Source organism: Leptonotus elevatus, chromosome 11 (genome assembly GCF_054856555.1).
Source record: "Leptonotus elevatus isolate MCC_2025b chromosome 11, RoL_Lele_1.0, whole genome shotgun sequence".
In the NCBI taxonomy this organism is placed as follows: Eukaryota; Metazoa; Chordata; class Actinopteri; order Syngnathiformes; family Syngnathidae; genus Leptonotus; species Leptonotus elevatus.
Window position 1 is genome coordinate 12,458,177 of NC_141249.1, and position 15,899 is coordinate 12,474,075.

Genomic DNA, 15,899 nt, shown 5'->3' on the forward strand with positions numbered 1-15,899 from the left:
TTGTCAATGACTGATTATTACAATCTTGCTAGTGTTTCTAAAAATGTTCTCTAGAGGCTAAGCAGCTGTTTAGATCACTGCTGTATATGGACTCATGCGGAAGTTGCTTAAATCAGTACCTTCCTCCAGCCTACCATTGATGCTATGTTGTGCAGTGTTTAAAACTTAATGATTGTAAATCATTATCAAGTCATGCTGGAACTTTTAAAGCACATTTTCAACAATATGTTTTGGTCTTGGAAACAGATAATCAGATCGTATAATTGATTATTGTGCGAATTAGCCCCAAAACAGAACTTTACGGTCACAAGCTTTTGCATTTTTCCAGATTACAGTCAGTCGCATGCATGCTTTTTAAAATAATAAGGCACACAAAACTGCAGAGACCACAAAAGACAGCATAAGCATTATCCTCCATTACGAGGTCAAAAGGGTTTGAATATGTCACTTTAAGCTTCGAGCTGCTCACTCGATTAGTGTTAGACTCCAAAAAGGACAACACAAAGTAATAAACTTCAATTTACGAAAAGATTGTGTGAGAGACTTTGAGATTTTATCTTGATTTGCATACCGTTCAAAATAGTAAGATGCAAAAGAGGTAGTCATAGCAAGGACATTGAAATTAACATAAAAGCCAGAGGAGACCAAAAGCAAATATTTTCAAGTGAGACCGAAAGGAGAGGCAACCCTGTGGGACAATCAAAAGGAGAGACATGGAGCTTTGAGATAATACAGCTTCCTCCCTGCAAAGAAGATCCTCAGCGAGGATACCCAGCATTCCACAGATAAGACCCCTGCGTTGTCTACTTCACATGGGCTTAGCCTGGCCTTTTAGCTGCTTACGGTGGGATGGGGAAAGACACCGGACTGCGTGACTACAGCTCAGACAGGGACTGTTCAGCTGCTTACTGTGTGCAGGACGGGGCTTTAACCTCTAGAAAGCTCCTTAGACCAGACATATTTAAGGGGGTGCCCACTTAAGAGGGAAGGACTCATCAAGCTTTTCCAAACTACAGTCAAGAGGAAAGGACTGTTTAATCTGTTCGTCACTCACAAACATGGCTTAAGGTCTGTGCTAATCAAATGTGTAGGTGCCAGGTTTTACAATTCAAGTTTTATTTTCTGGCCAAATTGAAGTCCAATCCTCATGACAAACCTGCCACATGTACACACTAAAGGGACAACCACAGGAAATAGAGCAAACTTGGACCGACCCCATATTTGGCACTAAAGCCTATTCGTTTGACTCAATGGCACATGCGTAATAACCCAAATGGCTCTTATTCTAAATCCGCCCACATAATAAAAATAAATACACAATAACTGCACCCAGAGTAGGAGGAGGAGTGTCAAGAGTTTATAGTCTTCCATTGAAGTGTGAGACAGCCTCGGCTGTTTTATTCTTAGTTTGTGCTCCAGACACTACAGTGATAATCGAAGACTGTTACACTCAAGTCTATGAACAGAGCAACTAGTGAGGCCTGAGACACCATCAGCTGACTGTATGACGCGGCAGGAAGTGAATGACCCAGTGACACAGACAGTCAATGAATGAAACACTCGCTCTCTCCTTTCTCACCCCCCTTGCCCTCGCTGCTTGACTCATAATTTTCAATCAAGAGAGGTTAACGGTGATGAAGCAAGCTATGATGTCAACAGTGCGTGTGGAGGAAGATACGGTGACTCCCTGAATTCCATTTGCCTTGGTGGGTAAATGTTATGAGTCAGTGCAGAGGCAAGCACCTTGAATATGGCAAGTCATAGCGGTAATGCCCAAAGTTAAAAAGCCAAACATTGCTTACAGAAACTCTACAGCTAACAACAACAACAACAACCTTCAGTTTGATCGTTCATCAAGTACAACACACTTACAGCAACTTAAATATAATACCGGTATTCATCTATAGGTGGGAACCAATAGCATCCTGGGAGGAAATGAATGGATATGAAAATGTTCTGCTGACTTATGGCCATTTATTGGACAAAACTCACTAATGCATCTTCCGCAAATTGCTTTTGTGTTTGTGTGCGCGCATACTCATATTGACAACAAGCCAAAGGCTATGTGACGCCGAGGGATTAATCCTTTGAGCACATGTGCGCAAGTTGAGAAATGTTTTGTTTTTCACTGCATTTCGAACATCTGATAGTTCAGAGATCCACCTACACACCCCTTTCGGTGTCTATCTGTGCAACCAAAAGCTTATTTCTTCTCCCTGGGGAAAATGGAGCTGGGGCCACTCAAGTATCCATCTGCATTAGAACTCTCGCTAACATGACCTAATGGATATGAGCGGACTGGCCCTTTGCCAACGCTCACTGCATTGTCCTCAGGGCACAAAGAGTGACAGACAGAAGCAAAGGAAGTCAAGATTCAGCATGTGTGTGTGTGTGCGTGCACTCCTTGTGGCATTTGGCCTTTACGTTTGTCTGTCCGCTTGGGGTTTCATAAACACACAGGTCTGGCGATACTGCGAGATTGCTTCTCTTGCTGCAGAGTGGTGCTAATCGGCCTCAGGGGCTGCTGCAGTGCAGATGCATCCAAAGTGGCTGTGAATGGATCAGTGCCCTCCATCTCGACTGCCATGTGGCCTATTCAAAAAACGCAGTCCTTTGTTTAATCAGAACGATACCTCTTGCAGGGAATTAACCAGCAGAACACCAACTGGGCTCATAATCACAAATGCAGATATGGAACCCAGTGAAGAAAGAGTCAAGGGTAAAGGCCACTTTGAGCTCATGTACCCCCCCCCCCCCCCCCGAGTCTCAGCAACATCAACAACAACAAAACTAAGAGAAGAGGAGCATCTGCTGTCTGCATCTAAGGGACACAAGAAAGGAGCCTTTTGACTTGTTGATATAACCATATTCAGCCATTAATGAAGCCAAACTTATAGTAAAAAACCTACTTCTTGTATAGTCCCGACTCCCTAGTCCTACAGAAACTAATGCTGCCTGGTACAGTTATGTTCACGACGACGACGGTAAGATTCAGATCAGCCTTTTGATTCTACCACTGGGTGTGGTAGACAAGATGGCCGTAGTTGTGTCAGCGATGTGAATAGTGTGGCACCACGCCATTACAGCACATCATGTACCAGTTAATTATACGAAGAAAACAAACATGTTTTCTTTGTGTGTTGACTGTTCGCATAAACAAGAATAACGACTTCAAATTGGCCTGTGTTGCAATCCACAGCATTACTTTTGAATGGCTCTTTTTGTTTTAATATGAAGAAAAGCAGTAAAATCACTATTGACCAATGTGTGAACAATAGTGCTCCGCCTCTACAAGTGAAGCAACAAGCAATCAGCACACAGACACATGGGATGCTATGGGTACAGTTTTGACCTATAATTTGACATACAATTACATAAAATGTGTGCTGAACAAAGCAAGGCATTACATGGTAATTTTGTTTTTCCAAACGAAAGCCTGTCTAACTAAATAACCATAATGGAATAGACAGTGCTAATCAATCAGAATACAGTTATCTCAGGGGGCTGCATTGATCTGCCACTCCCAATGTCATGTGTCTGAGCCACGTATTGACAAGCTGGCTGCCGTCAGACGCCCCTTGGGGAATTAAATTGACCTCTTTATCACACATGATGGTTGAAAATGTCCAAAGTTAGTTCACTACAAACACAAGATCATTCAAAACTACGTTATTACTCAACCAAGTGTCAAGCTGTTGTTTTGACCTTGGTGCAATCAAACATTAGTGTGAGTCATAGCACAGTTTTATGAACTTCCACTTTATGTACATTTCGCAGCAGGTCACCAACCTGGGAGGCCACATAGGGTAAGACCCTACACTGCCTTCCCTTTTCACTGTGCATCTGTTTTTCCCTTTCATCTTTCCTGGTATAGCACTTTCTAACACAAAATCACCTTCTCGTTTAGCTCCTCCAGTGCCTCCCATTCCACCCCCCACTGATCACCCCCCTTTGCTCCCTACCACAGAACATTTGGAACCATTCCTCTAACTCAGTCCAGATGCCAGGTTGCACTGAGGGGAGTAGAGGAATACAGCCTTGAATTTAATGTGCTCTCCCAAAAAAAAGGCAGTTTCGTTGTTTTAATTCAATTTCATACCCCAAGGGCCAACAACAAATGCTTGAATACAATGTGAGTGCATTGCATGTGTGAAGTCCTTCGAGACTTCCTACAGTAATGTGACGTCCATATGCAAATTCTCACCATATTACGTCTGTCTTTCAATCGCATGTCAATGCAGCTGGCCATAAAAAGTGGTGACATTCTCAGTCACTCTGATGAGCTGAAGACTGAAACCATGAAATCAAAGCAGCAGCACGAGATACATCAATCCCGGGAGACCTTTGCACGTTGGACTTAATGAAATCCAGAAGGTGAGGTTGGTTTGGAATTCCATGTAGGCTGCTGGTGGTGAGTTTAAACTTTTCCAGGTCACTCTTGCCATGCTGGGGGAAAAGACTAAGAAGTATAAATTAAGAATAGAGTCATTATAAAGCCTCCCAACACTAGTCTGAGTCTAAAGTGACATCACTTCCATCCAGTCCAATATGATAAAACCTTATAAACAGGATCCCAGACAAAATAAGGAGCACCTGCAGGCACAACTCTGGAAAAGCGGAAAAGGAAGAGGATTATTGTACTCACTCACTCATGCAGGCTACTCTGTGTTAACAACACTTCCGACACATGCATCCATTGTGCTGCCAGCATGGCCACAGAAGTGCATAAGCTTGAATGAAAAGGCTATACGCTAACCAATGCAAAAAATGCATCAAAAGTAAGACGCAGAAACCAATTTTACAAGGATTTGTTGATTGTATCGCCGGTGTTACAAATAGGCAAGTAAATCATTTGAAATTATTGAGTTTGACTGTGTTCAAATTTTTAAATGATAAAATAACCTCCCTAGACTATTGAAAGGGTGGAAGGTAAATGTGTTTACTAAAATGAAAAACCTTTAAAATTTTCAGCAATAAAGATACATTCTGGTTAATCTGTGCTGGGCATGTGTATCACTATCAGTTATAAAACAACATTGAATGTGATCTTTCATCAAACGCAATGCACATTTTATTCGTACATGCAATGTTTCAACAAAACAAAGAAAGAGATGTGTCTGCTACATGATTTGAATTTTTTGTTCCTCTCTGCACACATTGCTCACATCTTGTCACCAGGTCTCTCTCACCTAATCCAGACATCCTGTACGGTTTCTGACAAATGAGTTATTCATCAGTGACCTGAGACTACACAGTAAAAACAGAACAAAGACAAACAAAACAGAGTCCAGTCTACAGAGAACCCAAAGCCAAGCTCCATTGCTATTCCAGCTCTTCAAACCTCTACTGATCTCACCTATACTTTCACCATCTGTGCTTTTGTCTGCTCTTGTGTTTGGTCACCCTCCACGGCCTGTCAGGCATTCATAAAGAAAAGCGAGACAGTTCAAACCTTGAAGACCTCGTCCAACAAAAGGTCTTTAAAACAAACATTAGAATCAAATCACCCTCCATGTACTCCTCCAGGAGTTTAATGGAAACCAGGTCCTCTTAAACGAATGTTACAGCTATGTCTGGTTAGGTTACAATTATTTACAAATGGCAGTTATGCTACCTATGTGGCATGACAACCAAGAGAGGTGAATGAAGACACAAATGACGGTTGTTATATATCATCTCATTGGAACTTCAGATGCATGCACTCATTTGCCCTGCCTAATCAATACAATTTGACAGTGGCCATCACAGAGCGCCAAAAGTGCAGAGTAAGAGCAATCCTAGCCGGAGGGTGGTCCCTGCCCGCCTCTCTACTCATAATCCTGAGCCAAGGGACAGGATCAGTGACGGCAGAGAGGGTGGAGGGGGATGGAATAGCTCTCACCGCAGTCATCATTAGAGCCATGTTTCCACCCGGTAGTAAAGTAAGCCATGTTTCCGCCAAGTGGTGAAGTTCATATTGGTTCCACACAGAACAGTTTTGAATGGTAGATTCTGAACTGACTGTTTTTGAATCATGTGTACTGTAGGTGTAAGTCAGGTGACATCAAAGCAGCAAGACCACGTATAGACTAGAGTATATTACTATGATTTAATTGATGAATTTAATTATATTTTAATGTGACACATTATTCACGGTACTAAATTCCCTCCCCCATTAGTTTCTCAAACTGGAGTAGTGGGACAATAATTTGCACCAAATTATGCCATATCAGTTTTTTGGAACTGTGACGGTGGTAAGAATAAGTGGACAGGGAGCTTGTGTTTGTAGGCAAAGGTAAACAGTTGTCAGTACCGCCAGTTGATAGCTGAAAAAATGTCAATGACTTTGTCAAGTAATCGACACGACTTTCATGACTTTAGCGTCAACTACAAAAAAGAATCTCAAGTCGTTCAAGTGCCACCGTATATCTCTAACTAACGTTATATAGTATGACACATAAAGCATGCAATGTGACATTAATACAACTCATCCATCCGTTTTCCAAATCATCCACTATACAATACCATAATTTTTCCATAGTTTGATAATGTTATTTGACCTCAGAATTTGGCAAATCTCCACCTAGGGCCAAATATAGTCCGGATGCTTGTCATATCCTTGTGAAACAGCTGAATGTATGTATAAATGGCAATGGTATGTTAGTCATCCAGCGCTTACATCATGGACAGTGAGACGCTTGTGGACATTCCAAGGTCTGGTTGCCATAACAGTCGCTTCCTGTTTAAATCGTTTTAGATAATCCAAAATACTGTCAAAATTCCACATCTAGAAGAACAAAGCCACAACAGTATATCTCTTGCATTTAACTGTAAAGAAAGTGTATCAAAAAACAACTTGAACATGATCCTAAATGCTTCATTTAATCATAATGTTGGCTGTCTTGTTTTGGTTACATTTTGTGATCACAGACAGACCTCTTTTGAACTCGAGTTTTTTTTAATACTGGTTAAATCTCTGCTTGGATTACAACTGTGTGCCTGTAATCACCATCTAAACAACCCGCCATGGAAAGATCAGTGTGGTCGCAAACAAGCCTTTGATCGCAAGCATCTCAACCTGATATGTGTAAAAAGTAAGTGAAGAATGAGGCACTGTAAGTAGGCCATCGTCAAACAGTTGGCCTTTTCCTCACTTACACCCTATCATTACAGCTGAATCTATTTATAAAGCCCATAAATTTGGTTGGCCACACAGACAGTGCCAAGTTACCAAGGAGTTTGAGGAATTGATGACTTTACAGCCTCACCAATCTCCCTCTCTGCATCCCTAAAAGTATGCTCAGTGATTTTCTGTCTTTTGCTCTCCATCTGCTCCAGTGTGTAAAAAAAGAACAGGTCATAGTAGCAATACACGACACAGCTCATTTGCCAGTTTTCTCCAACGCGAAAGCCCCTTTCTTCCACCGAAGAAAGGCGGACCATGGAGCACACACAAAAGAACACACTGGTGCACATTTCTCCTTCCTGACCGTTCATCTGCTACTCTAATGCTCATATGAGTCAACGACATAATTTGCAAATTATACTCGATGAACTTGTCAGAGTTTGTTCTTTCTGTCAAAAAACACTGAATTGAAACTATCAGCACATGAGATTTTGCATGATGGATTCTGCTGATCCAATCCCCACCAGAAGCAGCATGAGATCTAACAAGATAATCTTTGTGAAGAGACACATTTTGTATTGCGGTCATCCAAATATCTTCCTTATGAGCGCATTGGCAAAAAGAGAAAATAAAAACAAGTCTCAACACGCCAAAAATATTTTGCCAAGTTCATTGCTAAAGGCCTTTCCCTTCACCTCATGTAGTAAAAAAATATCTTTAGGCCTCATGTAGTTTTTGTTCAGTCAATTACTTTTCCATTTATCCCAGACATACAAAAAATATCTACCGTACATACCTACCTACATTCTAAAACATCGAACGCCACAACGTATCACACATCAGATATTCGCTATTGGTTATGATATACTGTATTACAAACACGCATCACATAGGCAGAGTAGGTCCTCAGTTTATGACGGTTATGGAATATGAAGCATCGGAGTTAGAAATGGTACACAATGAACTAGTTTACACAGCAGTGTAAGAATGCACACTCAGGCATTCTGGTTTATCGTTCGTTTTATATTCTACAGCCTAGGCGTTTTTATTTTTTCACACACAAAATTTACAGTATTTATGTCTTTACTGTGTTGCTGCATTAGCCTTCAGATTGGCGCACAAATGTAGTTATGTCACAACAACAGGAAGGGAACTCTGTAAACATTAAATATGTTATTTAAGTATTCATGCAAGCATTGTGTCTACACTAGCAAGGCACTTTTAACCAACAATACATTCATATTTAAATAAATAAATAAAAATCAATTAAGGTCGTAATATGAAATGTGGTTGCAGATGCCCTTCACCCATCTCACCTGACATTCTTAACTTTCACTTCTTTGTCAAACACACACAAAAACTGCCAAATGGAGATGCATTTTGTTATGCCATATTGACACTTATCAAGCTCACAAAATGTGAACATTTTCCAAGTAAAGGATGCAGACAAACCAATGTATTCTGACAATATGTACAGTATGCTGTTCAAATAAACTATTCTGATGGAATAACCTTCCTTACTTGGTCCTGTATATTGATGAGGATGTTGTTTACACCCCCCCCCCCCCCCCAACGGATGAGCTGACTAGTTTACAGTACACCAGCTTAATAAATGGATCTGCAGTGTCTTCCATTCCAGGGGTAACCTACATCGGCTAAACGCAGCACAGCAGCTGCACACAGCGAGAAGGCATGCTGTTCGGAGACTAATTAGAAATCACAGTGCGGCTGCGCTAACCTGCTCCACTTTCCTTGTTCTGACAAAGAGCTTGAGATGTTGCACATTTGAAAGAAAAAACAATTTGTCAACAACACTGAGATCATAGATGATGTTGTTTGTTGTGCTAACAACACACGTTTTGGTTACAGAAGTCGAACAGTCACTTTGCATTTTTTCTGACTTTTTTTTTTTAAACAAAATGGAAGTCAGCAAAGCCCTTTCAATCAGTTGATCCTGCACATACAGTGCAGAAGCATAGTCATTGATTTTTACAAATATTTTGTAATGTTAGGAGTATAGTGGAAGTTTAGTGTAAAATCAAACAATATTGAGTGAACTTTTCAGGAAAAATAAAGCCACAAAAAAACAAAGTTGATGTATGTAATGCTTCCAGTGTTTCCCACAGATTTTAAATCTACTTGGGTGGGTGGACTACGTCTCCTCTAGCCTCACGATCCACAAGTGAGTGACGGCGAACTAAAGTTACATGCAGTATATCCTGTCGCAACACGTTTTTTTCTTTCTTTTTAAACACATTTTTAATATAATTTCTGGAAAACTTCTTGGGTGGTGGCCAATTCACTTGGGTGGCCCGCCCAAGTATTAACATGGTGTGGGAAACTCTGGCTTCATATAACTAAAGTGAGCATCCAAAAAATGTACTTCACACAAAAGGTGTTTTGCTTTTTCTTTGGCTTTTTAAGATGTCACCAATTTTGGCTAACTCTTCTTTTCATTACCAAAACTGCTTACAGAGCAGCGAGCTACTCTCCCTTCAGCCTTTTTAAGTTCCTCGTCTCTTTCAAGTCAAGCACCACATTGAATCCAAGAACATGACAACTCTCGCTAACCTCAATGGCAATGTTTTACTCAAGAACTGATGTTTATTTCCATTATTTTTTTGTATTTTTTTTTTTATGTATTCAAAATGTGAATGAATTAAGGCTGCCCAGCATCCCCAACAAGCTTAACTCATAACAACACACAGGGTAAATAAAGCTCAAACTGATTTAATTAAAGATTCAAGATTCTGTTGAAATCATGTAAGAGACATCAGAAATTAGGCATATCTATGGCTGCTCACCAATTATCTATTCATCCCCAGCCACACAGAATTGTATCTGCCAGGATGTGCAGACCAACTGAAGCTCAACTGTGAGCGCCCTCCCCCCATCTCATCCGCAGCCCCTTATCATCTCTGCAGCCAGAACAGACCATTATTAGCAAGACACCATATGGCTATTTTTGCTCAAAAACATGAAAAATAAATAGCTGCTCAGTGGACTGCCTGAGTGAAAAGAAGCACTTTAAAAATATGGTGTGGAAAGAGGAAAGGCTGCTTGAAGGTGTTGCAATGCGACTTCAGTGGTGGAAAACTGCAATGTGTATATTTCTGACAAGCATGATGAATTTAAATGCATGATGAATGTGGTTCTCGTGCAGTGAAACCTCCAAAGTCCAACATAATCCGCTCCATGCGGGAAGACTTTCAAGTCGTTCTAATATTGAATATAAGGGTGGTTTTCTCAGAAAACATGGTCCAGGAGTGTGACGTGAGCCCAAAACTGAACCTGCTATAAACCAGTAAAAAAATTATGTATGGTTTAACTGGTAATTGGACTGTTTCAATATAGTGTTATATTTACACCACATGGTGCCCAAAGCGCTTTACAAAGCCTCACATTCACGCATTCACATGCCAGTGGTCGGCTGCTGCCAGGTCCACTGGGAGCAAACAAGGGTTCAGTGTCTTGCTCAAGGACACTTCGACATGGTCACAAGGGCTGAGGATCGAACCCAGAACTTCTCGGTAGGGAGACGACCACTCTACCACTGAGCCATACCATTTAAATCAAACCTTCCTGTGATTCTATTGTTTCATATTGGAGCATGGGCACCAAGCATTCAAAAAAAAAAAATTGTTTTAATTAGTTTTTTGTTTTTTTTAAACAAATGAGCAGCTATGTTACCTTCAGAAGACAATATTCAATTGAGAAACTGGTACAAAATAGCTATTATATGTAAGAAAATTACCTCTGGTGAACAATGGCTGTCATGCTTGGTCAGTACATTGGAGGATCACATGGACACAATTTACTAGCTGTTCACTTTGCAAAATACAAAATGCTTAACTTTGCCAGCAAGCTGAATTCTGGCAGTATATGTTCACAAACACTACGAGAATCCATCTTGTACTGCTCCCGCTGATCCGTTCGCTATCGACCTTTTTCTAAGACGAGACCAAAGACGACATCTTCAGCCGTTGCCGTGATTGGTCAAAACAAACGTGGACAAGATGCCGCAGCACCCAATCAGCTCGAAGTATTGGACAGAATGTCCCGCGACTTTTATGTCGCGCGATATGTGATATGGGATATGTGATATGTGTTTGCTTTCCCAAGCAAATCATCGTGGAGCAGTCCCAGATTGAGAACTCCCTTGAATGAATCACAATTATCAATCTAGTTATTGCCAGGTTACGAAATGCCAGCAGCAGCTGAACTGTGCGCCTTTCAAATCCTGCTGACTCATACGCAAGAATACAAAAAAAAAAGTGGTCACGACGGGGGAAAAAATAACTGTCGAACTGGGTTGCCATTTGAACCACCCCCGTTTATCGGCAGGTTTCTCTGGTCATTTTCATTTTTCGAGTCTTTAGCCATTATATTTTCAGCTAGATGCTATTCCCGTTAGCATCATCGGCTTAATAAAAATGGTTGCTCATATTGGACTGAGAAACACTGGCCGTATTTCCTATCTTGTAGTCAGGCCAGTTTCCTGTTCTATGGCCATCATTACACTGCCAGCACTGGTACTCTGCCATGGCGTGATTGGCAGGCATCTTATGTAACGTCACGCATTATGATTTTTGAGGCAATTTTCCCCCCCCCGGTGATTTAGCCCATGTCAAGCATTCCATCTTGAGAAAATCCTTTAATTGCAACAAGCTTCATTTTGAGATCTTTGGTGAGCCTGACAACCCCAAATCAAGCGATTCAAAGAAGCTGTTCTGGAACATGTGACCAAGGGTTCTAGGAAAACGTCATTTCAGACCAAGCTAAAACAAAGCAACGGAAAAAGTAAGGAAAGATGGTGATGATCTAGTAAAGAAAAGTGTGTATGTGTGCGTGCGTGTAATTGTAATGTTCATCCTGCTTATGATTTCTTTTTTCCACCATCGGGACATTCGTCATCATGAAAGTGCTTGGCCCTGCAGCTTACAGTACACGGAACCACATTTGTTTTGGCCTGTTGTGCCTCCGAGACTCAAAAAGCCTTCAGGAAAAACTGCAGCAGTTTAATCTTGAATGTAAACAAAGCACCTGGGATAAAAGACAGTGTAAATAGACTAAAGCGAGGGAACAGCAATCATTTAACGTCTCAGTGGAAATGACTTTTAATCAACCTAAACATACGCATGGTTCAGTTGAGTCATGATAGACATTTTTAGGGCTGTGCAATGTGCATCGTGGATGTCCATGCCAACAGTTAAACCACATTCGTTTAATTTGGAACACATGGAGCACAAACGTGAAGATATGTGCACATCAATAATAAATGCCTTTCAATAATAAATGGCTTCTGACACAATAATACGTGTCAAAACATGTTAAAATATCACTTTACCCAAAAGCACTACATTGCACAAAAATGTCTCTGAATTATAAATTGATGACATTGCGGCACATTCTCAAATTGATTGATATGTATCATTGCTGTCAGGCGGGGAAAAAACCCTATACATTCAAATATGGTCAATTTGATATGTTTTCAGAAATTGGTACTAATGGTCAGTCCTTTATACAAATGATTGATCAACCTCAAGTGTTAAAAATAACATGAGAGCAAATCTTTTAACGCTCTTGGACATTTCAACTGCCAAAGAAGTCTCACATAATGCCACCTTTGACTTAGCGGGAGCTCTGCTGCATTATGTTGCCTCAAGATTGAAGCTCTGTATGATTTATTTGGACCAAAACGAGTTCAAGTAGTTCCGTTAGTAAATCTTAAGAGGCATTTTTATTATTATTTTTAATTAATAGCTGTAATCTTTCATTACAGAAAGGAAGCCCATCAGCCATGAAGGTAAGTTTGCATGCAGGTGGCGAGATGTCTGACGTCAAAATGAATTAGGGATTTTATAGCAAATTAAATTAGCAATACAACATGATCATGGATATGTGTTCTGCTGATATTTGGTGCACAACAATATATGATAGCAATATAAGGTATAATACCAAATGTAACAATGCAGTGTTTGGTAACTAAAACTAGATCTATCAATGTTAGTAACTGCACTGTGTTCTTTTATGTTGCGTTCATTTATGTATATACATTTGATTGTGCTGTCATATAGATTGTGCTGTTGTGATATGAATTGTACTAGATCACCCTTGAAAAGGAGACCTTTGTCTTTAATGCATTTGATTTTCTGGTTAAATAAAATTTGTGATTTATTGGCATGCGCTTCACAGTTCCAAGTATGAATGGTTGTTTGTCTTTAAGTGCCATGTGATTGACTGACAACCAGTCCAGGGTGCACCACATATCTCGCCCAAAGTCACCTGGGAGAGCTTCCAGCTCACCCACGACCCTAATGGCACTTGTCCTTAAAAAGGACTGAACAAGTAATCGATATGTTATCGTTATTTCAAGTTTAGCTTCTTATAATTAGAAAACAATGTTTATTTGCCACCCCAATTGGAGTTTCCCGTAAAACACACAACAAAAACAATTGCCACTACACATATGACAGGGTTTCCCACACCATGTTAATACTTGGACGGGCCACCCAAGTAAACTGGTCACCACCCAAGTAGATTTAAAGAAAATTTAATAAAAATATATTTAAAAACAAAATAAAAACGTGTCAAGACCAGATAAACCACATGTAACATTACTTAACCCCATCCCACCCCCCACCCGCGGAGTCCACCCACCCAAGTAGATAAAATCTGTGGGAAACACTGTATTATATATTTAAATACAATGTGTACTTCGTTTCGAAAACATCATCATCTTATTGCTATCAGTCAATGAGGAAACCCCATTGACAAGCTAGCACCAATTAGTAGGGGTGGGAATCTTTGAATGTCTCACGATTCGATTTTTGGGTGTGCGATTGAATAAAAAAATCGATTTTCGATTAAGAAAGATTTTTGCTTCAAAATGATTTGTTTGACAACGATTTTTGCTGTAATTTTTAGATGTTCAAGGAACCGTAATGATCTACTCCAGTCTGACTTACTAATTAATGCTGATTAGTGCTCTACTTGCGGCACAATGAACGGCTCCACGCTGCAAAAAAAACAACTTTTATTGGAATAACTTGATCATGACTTTTTTCTCCTACTCTCTAATGTGGCTACAACTTAACAGTGTATCAGACCGCGTGGAACCACACTGTGGCCAAATCGGGTACAACATGAACAGCGCTCCCAATAAAGGCACACACAAACAAAGGTAAGACAGTATAAAACTATTTAAATAAAATTGATTTTGGGACATTTAAAATAGATTCTGAATCGTACTAAACAAGAATCGGTTTTTTGGGCACACCCCTAAAAATTAGCATTAGACGTTACTGATTTGGTTGTTCTTTTAAAGTTACTGTAGTTGAATTGAGTTAACATTCTTTGACTGTCAACTACATTGAGTATCAGCATTATCGTTGTAATGTTTTATTGCGTTTACTGTTTTTATGTAATTAATTTATTGTTTAAACCATCTTTTGTCAGATTTTTACTTTTTGTACAGCACTTGGAATGCAGCTATGGTTGTTTTTAAAGTGCTCTATTGAACAGAGTTGACTTGAGTTTTGAAATCAATGAATAATCATGTTTATTAATCATGATTTAATATCAGTAAAAACAATCATATATTTTTTCTATAATCACCCAGCCCTACTAGCGATATAGAAATTGGATGGATGGATGTTGTTTTGTTTCTTCCATGAACAAAGAATGGCCAACTGAAATGAAGATTTCTTTCCTTTCTTTGTTTGTTGTTTACCTGTACCACCAAGCCGCCAATATTGTGAGAGCCCAGTCAGCAAACGTCAATTAGTGTCATTTATACCCAATCACCGCACGTGGCACATTGTGCTCGCCTCGAGGAGATTTAGGTGTGCTGCAAGACATTATCCAATTTTCTTGATTGGCCAAAACATTATTTATTTGCTACACACGATTAATTGTTGTTCATCTATGCCAGGCATAACAGTCAAATGCGCTTTCACTCTCTGGCCTGTATATTCATGATTCAGGATATTTTTGTGACATTTTCTCATGGAGGTGCGCCGTGAGATTTTTTCCCCAAGTGTGCAAGATTAGGAAACACTGTATCGGTGTGTTAGTCACTTTTTTTTTATCGTCTGGGAACCTCGTTGAGCAACAAGTTGGGACAGATAACTCGTGCACACATCGCCAAGATGCTTGCATGCGTGTCACTGACTGAGCAAACGTGTTCACCCAAGTTATTTGTAATGACAGTTTTGAAAAACCCTTCACAGGAGTCGGTGCACTAGTGTAGGCTAAATTGTATTGCTTCCCCTTGCTGCTCTGTCACTACAATAACCGAGAGCCATTTGTAAACGTCCACATGCTTCCAGGATCGCTTTCTTAAAAATTCAAGTCCAAAAACAATTGTCATAACGAGCCAACGTAGAATGAAACATGAACGTACCTTCCCTCGCTGCTTGTCCCATTGTGTTGCTCTTCAATGTATCCCCACTTTGCTTTCAATCCGTCTTGAGAGTCCGTGGGGGGCTAACGACGCCGAAAACGGACAAAGATGAGACAACGAGCTTGAAACCGGCGCGGAAACACACAAATAAAACGAGCCGAGAGAAAAAAAGTAGCTTCCTCGTACGCCTCGGCGACACAAAGAAGAGGCGTCTCTGGGGTAAAAAGGTGTTCAAACGCGCATTTGTCGCAGGGAAAATGGACTGGTTACTGGTCGGCTAACCAGCTAGCCTGTCGCCACTTCCTTTCTTTTCTGCCTTAATAACAGCAGCCAGGCTGAGAGAAGCCGTGGAGGAAAAAAAAAGTTGAGGGGGGGAAAAAGGTTGCGTTC

The 15,899-nt window shown here is 40.4% G+C and overlaps 1 protein-coding gene across 5 annotated transcripts in view; it reads right to left on the minus strand.

Moving 5' to 3' along the window:
• Window positions 1-15,899, minus strand: part of myo9bl (myosin IXb-like) — a 49,184-nt gene extending 33,285 nt beyond the window's left edge. For 3 of the 5 annotated variants that reach the window (XM_086088721.1, XM_086088725.1, XM_086088722.1), the window contains exon 1: window positions 15,510-15,897. The gene's annotated coding sequence lies outside the window, so the exon portion shown is untranslated. Of the gene's footprint in view, window positions 1-15,509 lie in introns of all 5 variants that reach the window. The other 2 variants (XM_086088724.1, XM_086088723.1) reach the window with 2 other exon arrangements.